The sequence below is a fragment of the Amblyomma maculatum genome, chromosome 10 (assembly GCF_055883805.1).
Source record: "Amblyomma maculatum isolate TAMU_Amacu chromosome 10, ASM5588380v1, whole genome shotgun sequence".
Taxonomy (NCBI): Eukaryota; Metazoa; Arthropoda; class Arachnida; order Ixodida; family Ixodidae; genus Amblyomma; species Amblyomma maculatum.
Window position 1 is genome coordinate 129952914 of NC_139353.1, and position 20414 is coordinate 129973327.

Genomic DNA, 20414 nt, shown 5'->3' on the forward strand with positions numbered 1-20414 from the left:
AGTAAACGGAGTACGCAATTTCTATCTAAACTTTTTCCTGCGTTGAATAATTGAAACTGGCAGTCGGAGTATGTACTAACCAGTAGCCGACCTCAGTTGCCTTTAATATTGTGTTCTTATCTCTATTGTAGAAGCCGTGATTTTAATTTGAACGGAAAAGCATGCTCGGCGTACTTATGTCCGCACCTGTACAAGCATTTAACTAATAGGGCGAAGTGGCTTCGCGACGCGATACTACAAAAGAGTGGTTCGCACCTGCAATGTGACAGATTTGTGCACGCAAAACGCCGCAGTGCAAAGCATGCTGCCCTAGCGCCGCGGAGCATCAAATATGCTCGGAATCATTAAAATTTGTTATATATTCGCGTAGCCAACAACCACCCCTATAAGAGGCTATGCATACAAATTTAAATATATCGAAAACAGTGAACTTCAAGAAAAAATATGACTGGATTGTCATTATTAAATTTTAATCATATACTCTGTAAAGTAACAGAACTTCCACAGGATATCAATCTATTTAAGATGGTATGGTTCTAAATCTAATTGAACATTTCCAGTGCAATGAAATTTAATCATGATATAGGAAATTCAGTTGAACCAAGTTTCAATTATAAAGTCGCATATATCGTCGGCAGTTCAGTCGACTCAATTAATATACTGTCGCAGGAATATATGTATCTCGCCATAGAATAGATAACTGAGATTGCTTTGTAACATTAACAGACTGCATCATTAGATGCTGTGTTCACTAATGAGACGTGACATTGTTCGAGTGAAGCACTTTAGTCTCGCATTTCGTTCGAATTCATATTTTAACTTGGAAGATGATCGTTGTACTTCGTCGAAATGGTGTTTCTAATTAAAAAGTGAAGCGAGAATTGTTTTTGTTTCATTCTGTCTTGGGCAAAACGGACGCTCTAGTGTTCTGCCGCAGTTCTTTATTAAATATTGCAATAAAAACTAGTCTACAACTTACAACTTTAGTTAACATTTCTGATCACATGTGGTAAAACTAGTAAATTGGAACGCAAAGCTTTGGGAGACAATACCATGTTTTGCAAAAAGAACGTGAAGTAGCAATTTTGGTATCAATTACAAAGTATCGGGTAAAATGCCGGAGCCTCTAGAAACACTAATTTTTACTGAATAACAATAGTGCAGCATGTTCATCGCAGCAAACCAGCCAGAGAAAGGGCTGAGCTGTGCACCTATAATGAATGTAAAACTTCGGCTCCCCATTTATGTACTGAAATGGACATGTACAATTCTTTGAAAGTGTGGAAGAATATGGCAAAAATTGCGCCTAATTGGTTATTTATAGCGGTTCATCGTGCCAACAAATAGAACGACAATAAACACAACACCATAGAGCGCGAACTAACAACTGGTTTTAATGGAAGAAAGGGAAGTCATTTTATACACAAAAATGTGATGGTCATCAGACAAGCACAAACACACGAGGAAACCTGAGGAAAGCAAACATCGTAGTCATCAATGGCATACAGCTAGCCGTGCTGTTGTGGTTATTGTCGTTTTATGTGTTAGCGCCGTGAACCACTGTGGAATAAGGTGTTGCTTACACAAGAGCCGTAAGCAAAATTGATTCATTCCAGCTGCTACGGATATGTACCTCTTCCTTCATCACAGCGCGCGACGCTGAAAGCGCAAGCAGAACACTTCACTTTTTAGCACGTATCTTACAGTAGTAAGCCATAAGTAAACACCATAAAGCACGAAACATTAAACGTTTGCACTCTGTTACCTTGTTTATATTAAGACTTCTTAAGGCGTAAAGTAGCCGTAAATGGGTATCACAGAAAACCAGAAGTGCACGGACGTTAAATCCGTGCTCTCAGTGGCTCCCACTCGACGCATGGTTTGAGAGGCCACTCCGCTAGAACTAATATATTAGGCATACACATTCTGTGCACAACTGTAAAATTTCCTAATCCCCTCCCTCAACCTAACGATAATTAGAGGTGTCCCTTACAAGGATTAGGGCTGAGGCGGCCTTTACCTCATTGGTGACGTGCCGATGGGGCTGTCAAGAAAACGCAATGCCGGGCACATGCCTTAATGTCATACCCAGGAATGCAGCCATCATGAATAAGATGTCTACAACAAGTTGGACTGTCGCCTACAAGGGAGCCTGACTTGCACTTGTGGCCAATGAAAAACGTTAAGAGTAGGGGCTTGTTCCAGTTTCACCGGTTTCACTGCTTCTTGAAAATGTGCAGCATTACAAATATCTCGTGGTCCATTTCCAGGAAACTTTCACAATCAACAAACAAGTTCACTACTTAACCTTAAAGTCATCTCCTATGACTCGTTAGATGTAATATTTATACGGCCCCCACAAAGTAAAAAACCTGCTTTACATAACAAATTTTTGCACAGTACTCAAATACGCTTCCGCGGTATTTGACCCTCAAAGCTCTACTGTTTTCAAAACCTTGAGCATGTCGAAAATTCAGCTGAAAATTTTGTTCCTGGTAAATATACCTGCCGTAGCAGTATTACATTCATTAAAGAGAACCTGGTTAGAAAATACTAACATACCACTGATTAGCTGCAAAATCACTCTTTTTCTGAATTTACCCTGGTCTTACAGAATAATAAGACTTGGCAGATTTTCCCTCCGCCCTTCATCTCTAAATGATGTGATCACGAGCTCAACGTTCTTGAACTGCACTGTCGCACTGACTGCTATCGCAATTAGTTTTCCGCATGCTTTCGCAGACTGGAATAGGCTTCCTAAAGAAGTTCAGAGTTTCCGTCTTTAGTGTAAGACAGTCTGTCGAATGTGCATATCACCCCGTTTGCTTCATTTCTTTTGGCTAGCAATGCGCTTCGTACGATAGTGCACCTTTTCCATTTGCAGTGTTTTGAACTTTGCATCGCGGCGCCCAAAGACCGTTTACATCGAGATGTCTTTTCGGTGTTGGTCATTTTGTTATTTTTTGCTTTTCCTAACTTGCTTAGCTGTTCTAAGTTTTTATCGCATGTTCGTTTAAGGGATATCCTTTTTTCCGATTGTTCCTCCTGCTATAACCCCCTTAAAATGCTGTGGGTACTTGCATTAAAAAATATAAAAAGAGGGGTACTGAAATGCATCACATTTTCAGGCCTATCAAAACACCCCTCTCATGACGCTCATGGTTCTCTTCCCTCTCGCGGGTGCCCTCTGCGCCGGAGAAATCGGGGAAGGCGTCCTTATGCTGTGACGCCCGATAGGAGGAGCACTTTCCTCTCGAGGCTCTCCCTCTCTCTGTTTCTGCCGATTCCCGCGCTCTAGCTTTGCGGCATTGGAACTAAACCCCGCTTGACCGATTAGTGTGCAAAAAAGGTGCTCTGCCGATGACCTGCCAAGCCTCAGCTATAAAGCGAAACCGGAGGGTAATTTTCGCTCGTGCACGAGATGTTGCTATTTACTCGGGCGCACCCGAGGAGGTCGAGCGAGTGGGCAGTACGGATCTAAGCAGGGGCCTCGTGGCCCTGCCTTGGAGCCTAGATTGCACACAACGAGCGGCTCCGGAGTACATCATGGACTGTGGCGACCTTGTTTGGCGAGATGATGTTGGCGCGAGTATTTGGTGGACCTCTTACAGAATTACCTCCGAAAGGGAGGATGCTTGTCGCCGTGGTTCTATCCTTAACAGTTACAGCTTCTAGCAAACGACGGCCAGTCGTCAGCATCAGCCCGACAGTCCCCACTGCAGGGCGAAGGCCACTCGCATTTTCCTCCAATTATCCCGATCCTGTGTGCTAGCTGCATCCGCTTGACCCTTGCCAACAGCCTAACCTACCCTTTCCTTCTCTTTCAATTCAATTTGTTACTCTAAACAACAATTGGTCAATTGACTGCACTCCTTTCGCACTGCAAGACGCTTTTCGATGGCCAGTATGGCCACCGAGAGAAAATAAGCGCAAACATGAATTACGCAGGAATTACTCCATATTCTGTAAGAAATGTTGATAAAGCAGTGGATTTTTTAGAGAAGTAGAAAACTTGTACCGTTTCATTGCTCACAGCAGTGCGCCCCACTAAGGGGCTATTATATACTCACACTTCACGGTGCCAGCAACCACGCCTTCAATGCCATTTTTTATTCGGGAGAACTTTCTCGTGCTATTTCTAGTTACACAGCTGAGCATACTATGCAGCCAGAAATGAATATGACGCGCGTTTTTTTGGGGATCACAGCTGTGGTATTCAAATGCATCAATAAAGTGCACAGGAGGTAATTAAAGTTGCCCGCTAGCCATCCTAAGCTTGCAGGCCAACGATTCTTAGCACAAAACTTCGGAACAACGAGAGCGAATATCCACGTTTCCCGTCTATTGCTGTTCTATTCAGTGTGCGTTTGTAAAAAATATTAAGATTGCTTAATTTTTGTTTTATGTTGCGCTGAGCTTTCCTTCCTCGTTTGATGCGATAGGAAATATCGCAGAAGGAGTATTTAATTTAGTTTCAGCTGCATGAAATAAAGCATCCTTAGCATAAATGAACAATCGGTATGTTTACTGCTGCTAGCGTCTGAGTCCCAAGTGGCAATTTCCGGTATGTACACGTCCGTATGTCAGTAAGTACGGTTATCTACTGAACGCATGTTCATAAATATGAATACATTGTTCATGTTGAAACTACTGCCCCATTGAGACATACATGGAGATAAAAGGCTGGCTTGCAAGGTAAAAGATGGAAAAGACACATGGTATTTTTCCGAGCAAGATAGATATTTATTTGTCATTACCTCTTGTTTTGCAGGTAATGTATTTTGACGTCAGTGTTCTGCAGTTCTGCATGATACTGATAATAATAGAGCAGGGCACTGGCTGATTATTTATTATAGAATGAAAGTTTCTGCATCTTCGTTTTTCCGATTTCTTTACATTTTTAAGCTATGCACATTTCCAATTCGTTCAAACAATTTTATCTTCCGCATGTGAAGATAAATAACCGTAGAAGCGCATTCAATTTTTGCCTTGTGTCTTTCATGCTTTCCAGTAAGTTTCTTTCGGGCACTTCATTCATTGTTCGGTTTGGTTAGTATTGTTTAACGTGCCAAGCGAATATGGCATGAGAGACATTGTAGTGGAGGACTCCGGAAATTTCGACCACTTGCGGTACTCTGTGAGTGAATGCTCTTTCTCGATAGAAATTTCAATACATTACCAGCCTGCCTGCTTTTGCACAGGTTTCATCGAAATTCATCATCTTGTAATGACCCGTCTTACCGTACTTTATTTCTCTACAGTGCTTCGTTCACGGATTCATAGGTTTCCCGTTGGCCCGTAGTACAAATCTCCTAGAAGCTCTCTGACTTTTTAACGTTTTAGGAGCTTTTCGCTGAGACCGCGACGCAGAACGGGAGTCAACACCCATACCTTATCACCAGGTTCGAAATTACACTTGCAATGCCGGAGGTTGTACCTGCGTGCAACGATGCGCTGGCGGTATTGAATGCGTAGCCTTGCCAACTGTCGGGCTTCTTCCGCGTGCTGGGTTACCAGTTGGACATCGTCGTAATAGTAGGCCCCCGGCTCATGGGGAAGCATGACATCAAGCATGTTAATCACCTCTCGACCATGCACCGGGCGGAACAGCGAAAACCCGGATGTTTCCTTAGTTGCGGTGGTGTTTTAAGGGAAAGTTACGTAGGGAAGAATGTCGTCCCATGTATGGTGCTGGACGTCCACGTAGATAGATATTTATGTCGGCTGTAGTTTTATTAAGGTCCCTCAGCTAGCCTGTTTGTTTACGGGTAGTATGCAGTATTTTTGCGGGGGTGCGCATTGGTTAACTGCAAAATCTCTGCCATTAGCTGGGACACGAACGCGGCACCGCGATCAGTGATCAAGACTTCGGGAGCACCGTGACGGATGACGATGGACTCGACGAAAACCTTTGCTACATCAGCCGCTGTCGCAGAAGGCAAAGCTCGCGATTGAGCATACGGCGTGAGATAATCCGTAGCATCAGCAACCCAGCGGCATCCCGAGTTGTACATAGAAAAAGGACCGAGCAGGTCCATACCTACCTGCTGGAACGAAGTCATAGGTGGCCGAATGGGTTTAAGATGTCCTGCGGGTTGTACGGGCATAGTCTTACGTCTTTGATATTAGCGGCAGATCCTGGTATACTGACGAACAGTCTTAGCAAGTTGAGGTCAGTAATACTTAGAACGGATTCGTGCGAGTGTTCGGCACCTAAATGTCCGGATGTTGGGTCGTCATGAGAGGCGTCCATAATTTCATTACATAGGTCAGTCGGAACAACCAGTAGCCAAGGCCTCGCATTCGCTGCGAAGTTCGTTTTGTATAACACATTGTTGCGGAGGCGTGATGCGAGTAGAACGCGCAAGAACACACGTGGAATGGTGCCTTCTTGACCTTACAGATGAGCGATTACTTCACAGAGTTCAGTATGTCGCTGCCGCGCTGCCATATCGACCGTGCTTATGGTACCTATAAAAGCATCTTCATACTCGTCGTCTTGACCGTCAGATGCTGATTCTATAGAGGCTCTCGAGAGACACTCGGCATCCATGTGCCTGCGACCGCACTTACAAACTATAGTAGCATCAAATTCTCGCAATCGACGGGCCCACCATGCAAGTCGCCCTGAAGGGACACTCAGAGTGCTGAGCTAACATACGCAGTCATGGTCGGTAACCACCTGAAATGGGCGTCCGTAAAAGTAGGGTCTGAACTTATTAATCACCCAAACTACCCCAAGGCATTCTTTTCCAGTGGTAGAGTAGTTAGTCTCCGCCTTCGATAATTTTCGACTTGCGTAAGCGATTACACGCTCGGTCCCGTTATGTTTTTGGATGAGTACGGCTCTGAGGCCCTTGTTTCTGGCGTCGGTATGAACTGCCGTCTCGGCGTCCTGGTCAATGTGCCCGAGTACAGGGGAGGTCTGTAAGCTCTGTTTAAGGCGGTCGAATGCACGCTGCTCTAAATTGGATCACAGGAAGGCGACATTCTCCTTCGTGAGATGTGTGTGTGGAGCAGCGACATAAGAAAAAATTGGGAACAAAGCGCCTTTGTTAAACGCAGAGGCGCCGAAACTTCGCACGGCGTTCTTGTCCAATGGTGTGGGGAAGGAGACGACGGCGGCTGCTTTACCGGAATCTGGACGGACATCTGCGCTACTGACGACGTGGCCAAGAAATTTTAGGTCATCATAAACAAACGGGTACTTTTTTGGCTTCAGAGTGAGGCCTGCGCTTCGTATAGCTTGCAGTACTGCTTTCAGACGAAAACGAGGATCGGAGAACATGGAATTGAGAAGATTAAAACATAGTCAAGATAGAATAGGCAGGTTTGCCACTTGCGTCCGCTTAATACGGTGTGCATAATGCGCTGAAAGGTTACTGGGGTGGTACAGAGGCCAAACGGCATGACTTTAAACTGATACAGACCATCGGGAATGATAAAAGCAGTGTCCTCTCGATTGCGCTCATCAACTTCGATTTCCCAATAACCACTTTTCAGATCAAAGAATGAAAGGTAACGGGCATCTCGTAGATGACCAAGTGCGTCATCAATGCGAGGAAGGGGATAAATATCCTTTCTTTTGACATTGTTGAGGCGGCGATAGTAAACACAGAATCGAAGAGTGCCATCCTTTTTCTTTACTAGTACCGAGCTGCCCATGGGCTGTGCGAGGGTTGAATTATATCCTAGGCCAGCATTTCGCGCACTTTTCTCTGAATAACTTCGCATTCTTTGAAAGAAACCTGGTAAGGTGACTGATGAACAGGGTGAACAGCGTCATCGGTAATTATTCTGTGTTTGGCAACGGTCGTCTGGCGAACTCCGGATGACGTGAAGAAGCAGTCTTGAAATTCCACAATCCGCGTTATCAATTTGGCTCTCTTGCTCATAGAGAGATTTGGTGCGAGCATCATCATCATCACCATCATAATCATCAGCCTGATTATACCCACTGCAGGGCGAAGGCCTCTCCCATATTTCTCCACTTAACCCGGTTCTGTACTGGCTGCATCCACTTGACCCCAGCGAACTTCTTAATCTCATCCGCCCACCTAACCTTCTGCCGTCCCCTGCTACGCTTTCCTTCCCTTGGAATCCAGTTTGTTACCCTCAGCGGCCATCGGTTATCCCCTCTTCGCACTACATGTCCTGCCCATGTCCATTTCTTCTTCTTAATTTCTACTAGAATGTCGGTAACTTGAGTTGTTTCTCTGACCCACTCTGCACGCTTTCTATCTCTTAATGTTACCCCTACCATTTTTCTTTCCATAGCCCTCTGGGTTGTCCTCAACTTAAGTAGAACTATCTTGGTTAACCTCCACGTTTCAACCCCATAGGTGAGTACAGGCAAGATGCAACTTTTGTATACTTTGCTCTTGAGCGATACCGGTAAGCTGCTAGTCATAGTCTGCGCGTGCTTGCCCAATGCGCTCCATCCCAATCTTATTCTCCTTGTTATTTCCTTTTCATGGTTCGGATCTGCGGTTACTACCTGTCCTAAGTAGACATATTCGCCTACTACTTCCAGTACTTCGCTACCTAATGTAAACTGCTGTTCCTTCCCGAGGCTGTTGGACATTACCTTAGTCTTCTGCATATTGATTTTCAGCCTAACTTTGTACTTTTCCTGTCTAGGTCATCAGTCATTATTTGCAGTTCATCCCCCGAGTTGCTTAGCAAGGCAATGCCATCAGCAAATCGCAGATTACTGAGGTATTCTCCTTCTACCCTTATCCCTAACTTCTCCCATTTTAAGTCTCTGAATACTTCCTCTAAACAAGCTGTGAATCGTACTGGGGAGATTGTGTCTCCTTTCCTAACACATTTCTTTATTGGAATTTTGTTACTTTCTTTATGCAGAACTATGGTTGCTGTGCAGCCACTATATATATCATCCAGCACTTTCACGTACGGCTCGTCTACCCCCTGATTTCGCACTGCTTGCATCACCGCCGAAGTTTCAACTGAGTCAAATGCTTTTTCGTAATCAATGAATGCTATGTATAAGGGCTGGTTATATTCCGAGCATTCTTCTATCACCTGATTTATGGTATGGATATGATTGATAGTAGAGTACTGTTTCCAAAACCCTGCTTGATTCTTTGCTTGATTGCAGTCTAAGGTTGTCCTGATTCTATTAGCGATTACCTTAGTAAATACCTTATACGTAACAGGCAGTAAGCTGATTGGTCTGTAATTTTTAGGGTCCTTAGAGTCCCCTTTCTTGTGAATGAGGATAATGTTTGCATTCTTCCAAGGTTCCGGTACCTTCGATCACACCAGACACTGCGTATACAGCGTGGCCAGTTTTTTTAGCACGATATCCCCCCCGTCCTTCAGCAAATCTATAGTTATCTGATCCTCTCCAGCTGATTTCCCCCTTTTCATAGTTTCTAGTGCTTTCTTGACCTCGTCCTTCGTCACTGGTGGAACGTCTGACTGTTTTTCCCTACCGCCAATCTCATTGCGGTCCTGCCTACTTTGGCTACTGTAGAGATCTGTATAAAACTCCTCAACTATTTTGACTATCTTTTCTATATTAGTGATGACGTTGCCCGCCTTGTCTCTTATCGCATAAATCTGTTTTTTTGCCTATGCCCAATTTCTTCTTTACCACTTTAAGACTTCCCCCGTTCTTTACAGTGTGCTCAATTTTCTCCACGTTATGCTTGCTTATATCGGCCACCTTGCGCTTATTGATTAGCTATGATATCTCGGCCAATTCGATGTGGTCTGTTGGATTGGAAGCTTTCATACTCTGGGGTTTTTTAATAAAATCTTTCGTCTCCTTAGAAAGCTTACCGGTATCCTCTCTAACTATCCTACCGCCTACTTCTACCGCGCACTCAGTAATGATATCTCTGAAATTATTGTTCATTGCCTCTCGGGTAATGTCGCCATCCTCAGTTAGAGCTGAATACCTATTCTGTAGCGAGATCCTGAACTCTTCTGCCCTCCCCCTAACCGCTAATTCGTTGATGGTTTTCTTTCTTACTAATCTGCTGCGTTCCTTCTTCAGATTTAGGCTAATTAGGGACCTCACTATCCTGTGGTCACTGCATCGCACTTTTCCGATTACCTCTACATCTTGCATAATGGCGGGGGTTGAACACATTATGAAGTCAATTTCATTTTTAGTCCCTCCGTTAGGACTTTTCCATGTCCAGTTCCGGTTCTTCCGTTTGCTGAAGAAGGTATTCATGATTCGTAAGTGATTGCGCTCTGCAAACTCAGCTAGTAACTCCCCCCTGCTATTCCTAGAACCAATGCCATAGTCACGTACTGCCTTGTCTCCTGCCTGTTTTTTCCCTAACCTGGCATTGAAGTCGCCCATTAGTACAGTATACTGCGCCTGTACTTTTCGCATTGCCGATTCTACATTTTCATAGAAGCTTTCAGCATAACTACATGTAGGTTACAGCCTTCCTGGCCTGTACAACCTTCAGTTTATACCGCTCATTAGGCCTAATTACGATGCCTGCAACCCTCTGATTAATACTATAGAATTCATCTATGTTACCCGCTATATACTTATTGACAAGGAAACCTACACCTAGTTGTCGCCTCTCTGGTAAACCTCGATAACACAGTACATGCCCATTCTTCAGTACATTATATGCCTCATTCGGCCTCCTAACCTTACTAAGCACTGACATCCCATTTTATGCCCTCTAGTTCCTCTAACAGCACTGCTAAACTAGCTTCTCTAGCTAGGGTTCTAGCATTAAACGTTGCCAGGGTCAGTTTCCAATGGCGGCCTGTCCAGCGGAGCCAGGCTTTCTTAGCACCCTCTGCTGCGTCCCAGGTCTGACCGCCGCCGTGGTCAGTTGTTCCGCAGCCGCTGGTGACTGAGGGCCGTGGTTTTATGGAGCTTATCATAGGAGGTTGCGGTCAATTACTGCTCCAGGGTGGCCAACTCCTGTTCTGGTGAGGGAGTGCGTTGCCGGAGGTGTTCACCGGCATCAGGTCGCACCCCAAACCTGTTTATGCAATTCCATCGACACGCGGATTTTTTTTTTCATCCGGTGGAGAATTGCGCGGAACCGGGATGTGAACCCCGGCGGATGTTCCCCGCGGATTTGAACCCCATGCAAGGCGGATGTTCTACCGCTACGCTACCGCTGCACCCTTCTCGGTGCGATACTTACACCCAAAGGTGCACGTTCTGCTGAGAAGGGAGAGAAAGCACCTTCGGACAGGGCAGCAACTTGAATCGGGGCGGTAACGCTCTCGTTCATATCAAGAGCCATGCTTTTCGTAAAGTGCTGTGGAGTGCCACGAACGTTTGTGACAAGGACGTCTGCGCTGCCAGTGTTCACTGCGCGAGACCTCGAGCAGCGCCAAGACCCCGTTCAAGAAGCAGCTGAGCACTTCCTTCCAGCAGACCTTCGCCAGAAGCAACATGATTGGACGTGACAGGGAGAAACACGCTAGACTGAGGCGGCAAAGTCACGTGCTCCACCAAGACACGTGCCGTCAAACATGGGGATTTGTTTTCGCCGAGGTGTATCTAGATTGACAAAGCGTGAGGCGGCGGTCGTTAAAGTTTATTAAAGCGCTACACTCGCTCAAAACCTCAATGCAGAGACTAATGTCTCTGAAAGAATTCGACAGTACAACGAAGGTCACCGGACACCTGAGGCCGTTAATCTCAGTGCGAGCAGTGCATGTGCTAACTATTCTCACGAATTGGCCTCCAGCGGCTCTGATAACGGGCCCATCCCACTGCGTCGTTATCTTGAGAAAGCGCTGGCATTACTCCCCACTCATAACTCAATAGTCTACACCAGTGTCAACGAGTGTTTTCGCGTCGTATCCGTCGGTCACAACATGAAGATTATTGTACACTGGGCCGGGAGGGTCGTCGGAAGCTCCGTCGGGAAGTTCGTCGGGAAGTTCGGCGGAACGTTCGGTGGGAAGTTCGCCGGGTCGGTCGTAGGTTCGTGTTGGGAAACTGAGCGAGGCACTTGGAGGTTCTTTAATAGGAACGGGTTCGGCAACGCCACCTCCAGACATCACCGTACTTTGTTTTCCTGTCCAGGGGAGAGGCTTTGCCGCCTATTGCTGTGAAGGGGAGAATCGTACCAACGGGGGCGGTGGCGAGCGAAGGTCGCGACGTGAAGACTGGTCGGGAGGTGGTGAACGGTGTAGATATTCCGCAATGTCAAAGAACGGCTCACCGAACTCCGCGCGGGGAACATTCCACTGGAAGCTGCGAAGACCGAGCTCACGGTATGGGCAGCGATGGTAGACGTGGCCTGCTTGTCCGCAGTGGGACCATAGCAGGCGTTGGTCGGTTATCCTGCACGCGTCGGCCTTGCTCATCCAGTGCTGCTGCGGACGAAGGTCGTACGCAGGAATACGGCTGTTGTAGGCAATGTACTGGCGGCGAACAGGCAGCACTGACGGCTGCTGCGGTGGCTGACGACTAGCGACGGACGCGTATGTTTCGACAGTCTGAGTAGGTGAAGATGCAACGGAGCACTGTGGATAAAGGGCACGTTGTACTTCTTCGCAGACGGCGTCCGTGAGGGCGCAGGATACTGTGCCATCAGCAGGTGGAAGCAGCTGCCGTATCTTCTCTCGTAAACTTCGCCGATGATTTCGCGATGGTTTGCAGTGTCCAGGGAATTGAGCTGAAAGCGAGCAGCTGAAAGGTTAGAAACGCTGCAATGGCCTCCAAACACTGTGCCTTTTTCAAGAGCGGATACGACATGCCTTCTTACGAGTTGTAGGAAGTATGCTACAGCAGCTTAGTGGGCCCAGCCAGAAGCCCGACACGTTCGTCTAAAAAGGCTCGATCAGACATGGAAATTTTATGTTCCGCGTGATATTCCGCGTCATCAGGCATGCTTGCTACATAGACTTCGTTTAAACGTGGCTTTCACGCGCAAGTACTTGCATTTAATTGGACAGGTTAACTCGCCGGAATGTTCAACTCGTGGTATCCCAGAGACTGTGGACCATATATTATAGGTGTGCCCAATCTATGCGGGCGAAAGAAGTGTGCTAGCCGCTTCCTTGAAGCGTTTGGACAAGAGGCCTTCTTCATAGGAACCGCTGCTGAGCGCTTGGCAGGACAAGGGGAAGGGTATCCAGGCAGTACGTGCTCTTTGCACTTTTTTTTGCGCCAGAGGGCTTGATTTGCGCTTGTCAGGTAAGCTACTGTGCTTGTATATTAATTCCATATGCCTTCTCCCACATCGTCACCCATCATGATCTTCTTTCTTCTCCCCTTCCCTAGTGCAAAGTAGCAGGCCAGATTTGAATAATTCCGGCCAACCTCTCTGCCTTTCCTTTCAATAAATCAATCTATCCATCTGGGACCTCCAGAAAGGCCGGTGTCTTCAGCAAGGCGACGATAATGGTCCACTCGCGTAACCAAGGGTCGCTCGACGTTCGTAGCCTTTGTTACAGATTGGGCCACTGTAGTCGGCCTATCTTGAATAAGCCCGCCGAAAATGTCACTCTCGACACCCCGCGTTAGCGCAAGCACATATTTTTCCTCGGTGGCACGGGGTTCGGTCCGGGCGCTAAGTCGTAATATGTCTTGAACACAACTTGTCACTGTTTCCTCAGGTCGTTGCACTCTATAGTTTGCAGAAGGTCTTTACTCGCTGTCGCCGATATTGATTGCGGAACGTCCTTCGCAGCTCTTCCTTACAGACGTGCCAGGCCGTAAGGTAGGTCTCGTGGTTTTCAAACCAGTGCCGAGCGGTAGTGTCCAGGCAAAAATGCAAATTCTGCAGATAGTTATCGGCATTCCAGCCATTGTGGCAGGCTACATGTTCGTACTGTCCCAGCCAGTCCTCTACATCTACGGAGGCATCGCCATGGAACGTTTAAGCCGTACAAGGAGTCATCTGTAGATATACCACGGATGGTGGGAGAAACGCGTCCTTCTGCTAACATTGGGTCCTGGTACACTGGGCCATTGTACGGCCCAGTGTACCAGCTTAGATTTGGCGGCGGAATCAGAGTAGCAGGTGTTGAGGGGCTGTGCTGCAGTGACCCAGCACCTCCACCAGAATGTCACGGGTTCTTTTGCTACCTGGATGGCTGTCCAGAAGGACAGGTTCAAAGGACGGGTCAGGATACTGATGAGCAGGACCCAGAGAACAGGATCTCGACCAGGCAAAGCACCGGCGGCCCAGAACCACGCACACTCCGCGCGATCTTCCTCTTCTCCCCCTTCACGACTAATACGGCTACTATGGGTGGCAATATTAAAACACTAAAATAATGTATTTGTGTTTACCGAAAATTGTATTGTTCATTTTGGAGGATTAGCCAAGTCCTTGTCTATTACCTTTACTAAGTAGTCTTTATAAATAACCTGCGTCCATCCGTTTGAAGCCGCTGTAATGAATACATCCTTCACCGATTACAAGATGAAGTTGCAGCGATTAACAGTAATTTTGGATTTTAAATGAGAAGATATTGCCAAGAAACCTACAGTAAAGCCTGCAGGTCTGTTCCAACCATTTCTGGAGCAGCGTAACCCTTTTGACCAAGTCAGTACGGATATCCCAGACCGTACCCCCTATCGTCGGCCGGTAATAAGTGGATTGTAGTTGCGACAGACTATTTAACGCGCTATGCGGGTAAGAAGGCTATACACCGAGGTACCTCTTCGGAAATCCTACAGTTCTTAACGCACCTGATTGTTATACGGCCCGGTGCGTATTCACAGTGCAGATCCTGCAGGATTGGTTCCAGATGAGTTACATGCGCCATCGCAAAACTACTGCCTGCCGCCTGCAGAAAAATGGCTTCACTGAAAGCCTAACAAAAGCATAGTGATCATGATGGCAATGTACGTGAATGTACAATATTACGCGCGGAAAGACGTCCTCCCGTACATGATTTTTGCCTATAACACAGCAGTACAGGAAGCTACTCACTTTACGTCCTTTCGCCTCGTATATGGCCGTGACGTACAAACCGTTTAATGCAATACTGCTATGGACAACTGACGACTGCTCGCTCAAGCCGCATGCCGAATAATTTACTCAGCACGCAGAGGACACCCGCAAACTTAGCCCCATGACCATCAAGCGATGATAGGCGACCGATGCAGCTCGCTATAAGCAATGCCATCGACACATCGATTACCCCCCCTGATGGCCAAGAGCGAGTGCTGACCCTTGTCCACCACCAAGCGTCCTCGGAGACTTTGCTAAGCCGCTACTTACTGCCCTACAAAGAGCGCCCTCTATCTGATGTGACTTATGAAGTTCTTCCTGACGCCACTGTGCATAGTCCACGCCGTCAACCTCATCCAGAAGTAGCGCACGTGCTCCGCATGAAGCCCATTTCACGCCGGGACTGCCGGTGCTTGTATTTTAAGATTGTTTTGGACGTTCTGCCTGCCTTTTATGGTAGCGAGCGCTACACAGGCCACAGTCTCGCCATTTTATCGTGACTTTCCGTGCCTGTCCGAAGAGCGAAGAAAGAAGAAGTCGTGGGAGGCGGTAGCTGGCAACTGACATGGCCGAGCACCAACTGGACGTAGGACTTCCAGACATTACGTTTGGCAGCAGCTGCCACCTGGGGCATCTCCTTTCATAGCAAGGGTAATATCATAATCATCCTGCCAAAAACCCTTGCATTCACTTTATACCTAGGCCACGCAGACACGTTTTTATGGCTTGGTTAAAGCGGGCTTTATATGTTGGCTGGTAGCTTAAGCTATCGCGTCATCGCGAAGGTGGGAGAGAAAACAGAGGAAAAGAGGTGCTATAGTGGAGGGCTTAGGTACACCACGCAATAGAGGCTTTATCCTCATAGCACTTTAGTGGTCAAAAGTGTCACTTGTGGCATAAATAAAGCTGCAACCATAGAGTAAACTACTATGCGCAAAAGCCATGTCAAGCTGAACCTAGGCGTAACCACGCAGATAGCTCTCGCGTATGTCCACGTTTAACCACAGGCCAAATCACAGACATTTTTTTTTCGGTAATTTGTTCTGTTCTCTTACCCTCACCGGCGAGCTTTACTCCTGCCAGTGCCTATATTTGTTTTTCTGAGGGAGGAAGTAATGCAACCAGGTGTCATTTGGTGACCAAGAAGCAGATGAATAATTAAAATAGGAGAATGGAACACACGCGCTGTCCGACCTGCAGAGATACTGAACGTTGACTTGCCTCCTCGGTACCGTGACAGTAAAAAGTCAATATATCAACTCCAGCCAAAATTTAATTTATACAAGTGGGCGAGTCTCTGGCTTTTGCTTTTACTATAAGCAGCCTTTATAAATAGCCTTTGCCCATTCATTTGAAGACGCAGCAATAGATATATCCTCCTCCTACAACAAAGGAGACTTTCAGTGAATTCCAGTAATTTTTGTTTTTAAATCCGACAATATAAACCAACTATATCAGCTCCTACCAGACAAGCTATGGCTAATAGGATGTTCTGGCCAGTGGTGCCGTTTGTTTCTTCAGGTTTACTCACTAAAAGTCAATTAAATCACTTCCAAAGCCTACGCAGCAGCGCCAGTTCATTATATTTTATGCAGGAAATGAGCACCACAAGACTGCTATCACTCGTCATATTCGTCATTACAAAATGTCAAGAGGAGGATAAAGCGGAGGATTGGACCTGGGTGAGCCACGGCAGCAATCCTAAATATGCCAAACTTGCGGAATTCGCTCTGCAACAACGACCTAAGTTAGCACATTCCAGATACGTCACCATCCTAAATGTTAGGGAAGTAAGAAAACAGGTAAGTCCATGGCAGCATAAGCCAAACTCTTTAGCACATTCATCAAATGTTTTGAGAAGAATTCATTGTAGCTGCGCTTATCCAACTCTCACATTAACAAATGATTGGTGCATATGCGCAACCTCCCTCATCCGTCAAGCTCCACCAAACTATTTGGTTCCGAAGAGCAAGAAAATGTCTACATACATTTCATGATGTGCCACTGGTGGGATGTGTGTGAAGGAGAAAAAAAGCAACATGCATGAATGTTTGCAGAACGCGTGAGAAAATTCGAATCTCCGAAGCTTGGCACAACTTCCTAGCCTTCATTGTCCCTTCATCATGGAAGCACTCACGCTATATATGTGATATATAATCTTAACGCTTCCCTTCCCGTCTAGCGCAGTTTCCAGAAATGTGCGAACGCCAAGCAGCTGGAAACATTCGCAGATCAGTTAGTCTAGAAAGTTTAGGTTCACATGTTTATTTGGCAAACCGTATCTGCTACGCGCGGCGTTGTACTAATGCTTGATAACGTCGTTTGTGATTATGAGAATGTGCCGCGTTTACTAACATTTTTTTCTGCGATGTCACTTGAACTATAGGCATTGTATTTTTTATCGCTATAAAAATCTTAGGCTTTTTTGCCTACTTCTCAATCACCTCTGCTCACAGATTTTGAGGAGGAACAGGAAAAGCTAAATTTGTCTCTTTTTTACTGAAATACGCTCTGCATAAATGTTAAGCCCTTTGCGATGACAAATGCTCACCGCGTATAGGCTGTAAGGAATATGCAGTATGCTTTAAATAATAATTTTACAGCATTTTGTGTTCAACCCATTTGCCTCTTTTTTTCTACACTCAGATTAACAAGACATGTTTAAATAACAACTAAACTGTCCTATATCTAGTTCTAGAGCCCGAAAGGAGGACCCCATGCGCTCCTGAGGGCCAAACCCATGTAAAACGAAGCAAGGTCAAGCCATGAAATCACTGCTCGAAGCAAAGCAAGGCACTGCTGCTCCAGGCGATGTTTGTATGCGAATATGCAGATATAATCTATAGCTGTGTCTTCAACCCCCGTGACCATTAGGTTCCATCTACTCCGCTCCTTTCGTATAGACAAGTTAAATACGCACATACGTAAACTCCATAAGCACAGAGTCTGTCGCCATGCTAAAGAGGCTCCCAAGACCATCGAAAAACGAGAACCCAGAGTAGCCCATTGTCGGGAAGCTTAGTAAGCGCTGAAGCGAGCCAAGATCATAGTGACAGCAGCTACAACGACACGCATCGGCTGTAGCATTTCTACCGTTATGAAAAAAACAAAAACGAAAACCCACCTTAAGCTACCACACAATCAGTCAGATGAAAGCAGTCAGTGCACAGGTGATGGTATTCCTCTGCAATTGGAGCAGAGGACTGTTAGGAGCCTAACAGATGCTGAGTGTCTTCGCATAGCGCCGGCGGAAGCGGCACCTTTCTCCTGCTCAGTTGAATGTAGTAGAGGAAACGCAAGTTTGACTGTGGGAAATACATGAATTAATTTTTTATCACGTGTGAACACGTGCGGTCCACGCAAGGAATTCATGCGCACTGACTACCGCTAATGGCACTCTTGGTTAGACGGACATTTGTTTTTCCCGCGCACAGTAATGTTTTTCACGCATACCTCGAACAACACATCACAACTGCATGCAATGCTCTATCTTTCGTTTATCCACGGACTCGGTCATTCGAAATTACTACAGCACTATAGACGCTACCATGCATACCGCTGCCGGAGGTGGCAGAATATACTAGTTCACTTCGGTGAAACTTCCGTGTCAACGCGCTAATTTAGAATAATCTGAAACTTCCTGGCCTTGGCACTATCCGTCTTTTCTTTGAGAGGGTACTGCTCCGTGAAGAATCCAGCATCGGTTCCATCCTTCCAGCAGTAGTATCGTTAGCTTCACAAGTGATAAATGCAGATTAAAACACGTGTGCCGTTTCTTATGCCGCTCACCGAGCCTTTAGCGCCAACTCTATGGATGAAATCTCGCTCGCTGAAATGTCTGCTGCGAATATCATGAGAATGATCACTCGCTGATTTCTCCAATAAAATGGTGATTAAGGAAGGTTCTGTGAGCTTATGATTTGGGTAGCAATGGGAGCTTGCGCCGGGTTCCCTCGCTTACGTCCGGGTACAGAGCAGCTTAAAAACACTTGAGCAGCCTCAGTAACGATGCAAGATGAAAAGTACAAGGCTGGCACTCCCAACGAACGCAAAATAAAGAAATACATGCGACTATTAGCTTTTAAAACGCACAAATCCAATCCAGCGTCTGCTTCAGCAGTAGAAAAAGCAATCACATGATCCCAACGGCTCCCCTAGGTCTACGCTAGCGCCGTACGCTCCAGTGGTGGCGCTCGCACCCATACTGTGGCACAACATCTGAAGAGTAACGAGCATGCGCAGAGAGGCGTATAACGAAGTTATGACGTTAGTCGCGGCGTGCCGCGGAGACTGGCGACATATACCGATACGAACGAAGTTTTCCAAGGATGTGTAGAAGAAAAGAAAGAGCGCCGCCCGCTTCGTGCACTCCACGTGCGAAGTGGGCGGCGAGCAAGCCGAGAGGCTGAAGGTCAACGGCAGCTTTCGTGAAATACAGCGCAGCTAGCCCAGTGAAACTTTTGCTTTAAAATTGCAGATTATGAAAATAACGTGTGCTTCTTGATAAGCTAAATATAGTTGGCGATTATGGCCAAGTCAGTGTTTTTGAATAGGCTTACAAGAATAAGCAGTACAATATTTAGTATCTATAATTTGGAATCATATATCTGCATGCCATGAGCTGTCCCACGGTATTCGTCAAAAAATTCTCAATGTGCATAAAGCAAATATTCTTTTGGACTGCGCTGAGCGTTAACAATTGGGCATACACCGCTCACATATTTGCGTTCTGTTCTACCAGTCTGATGTGGGAGATAAATTCAAGGTGACCTTCTTGACCGTTACTTCCAACTGCTCCAAGTCCTTCGTTCCCAAGGAATGCTTCCCTGCAGATGAAAAGGTGAGAGATTGGAAAGTTTACATGACACTCAAACAGAATCTTTTTGCATTTCATGTTTGCCGAGTTATAATTCTCTCTTTCTCCACCTTTCTCTGTCTTGTGATTGAAAATACTGCCAGCACTTTCATATTATTTGCGTTTCTAATGCGAAAGCACTAGTACCTCCATTTATAAAAGAATCACCCATCGGTGATAAGAGAGTCTGCGCCCATCTTCACAAATCCTTGCAGCTTTTAAAAATCAAGAGCTCGGCTTTAGCTGGGTGGGGTTTGACCTCCGGTTTCAATCTTCGTAGCTCGAGAATACAAGATGTAGGTTCTAGTTTAGAGCCGACAAACACCCGAACCCTTGCGCTCCGTTGAAATTTCTTGTATCGTGAAAATGTTGCCAGCCTACATCTGGCTAGTACTCGGCAGGCAAAATGGCCTGGCACTGATACGTCGCGGGTGCAATGGTGCTTCAGAACGCATTTCTTTTTTGACTCATTACTAGCCCGCGTCTGGTGCCGCAGTTCTTTTATTTTAGTGGAAATCGCTAGACGTAAAAATAGCCGGTGGCTTATGTGACGTCAATAGAGCCGAAAGCATGGTGGAGTTTGAAACTGCTAACTTGGGCAGCTTGCTTCATATGAGTGTAAGAGATAG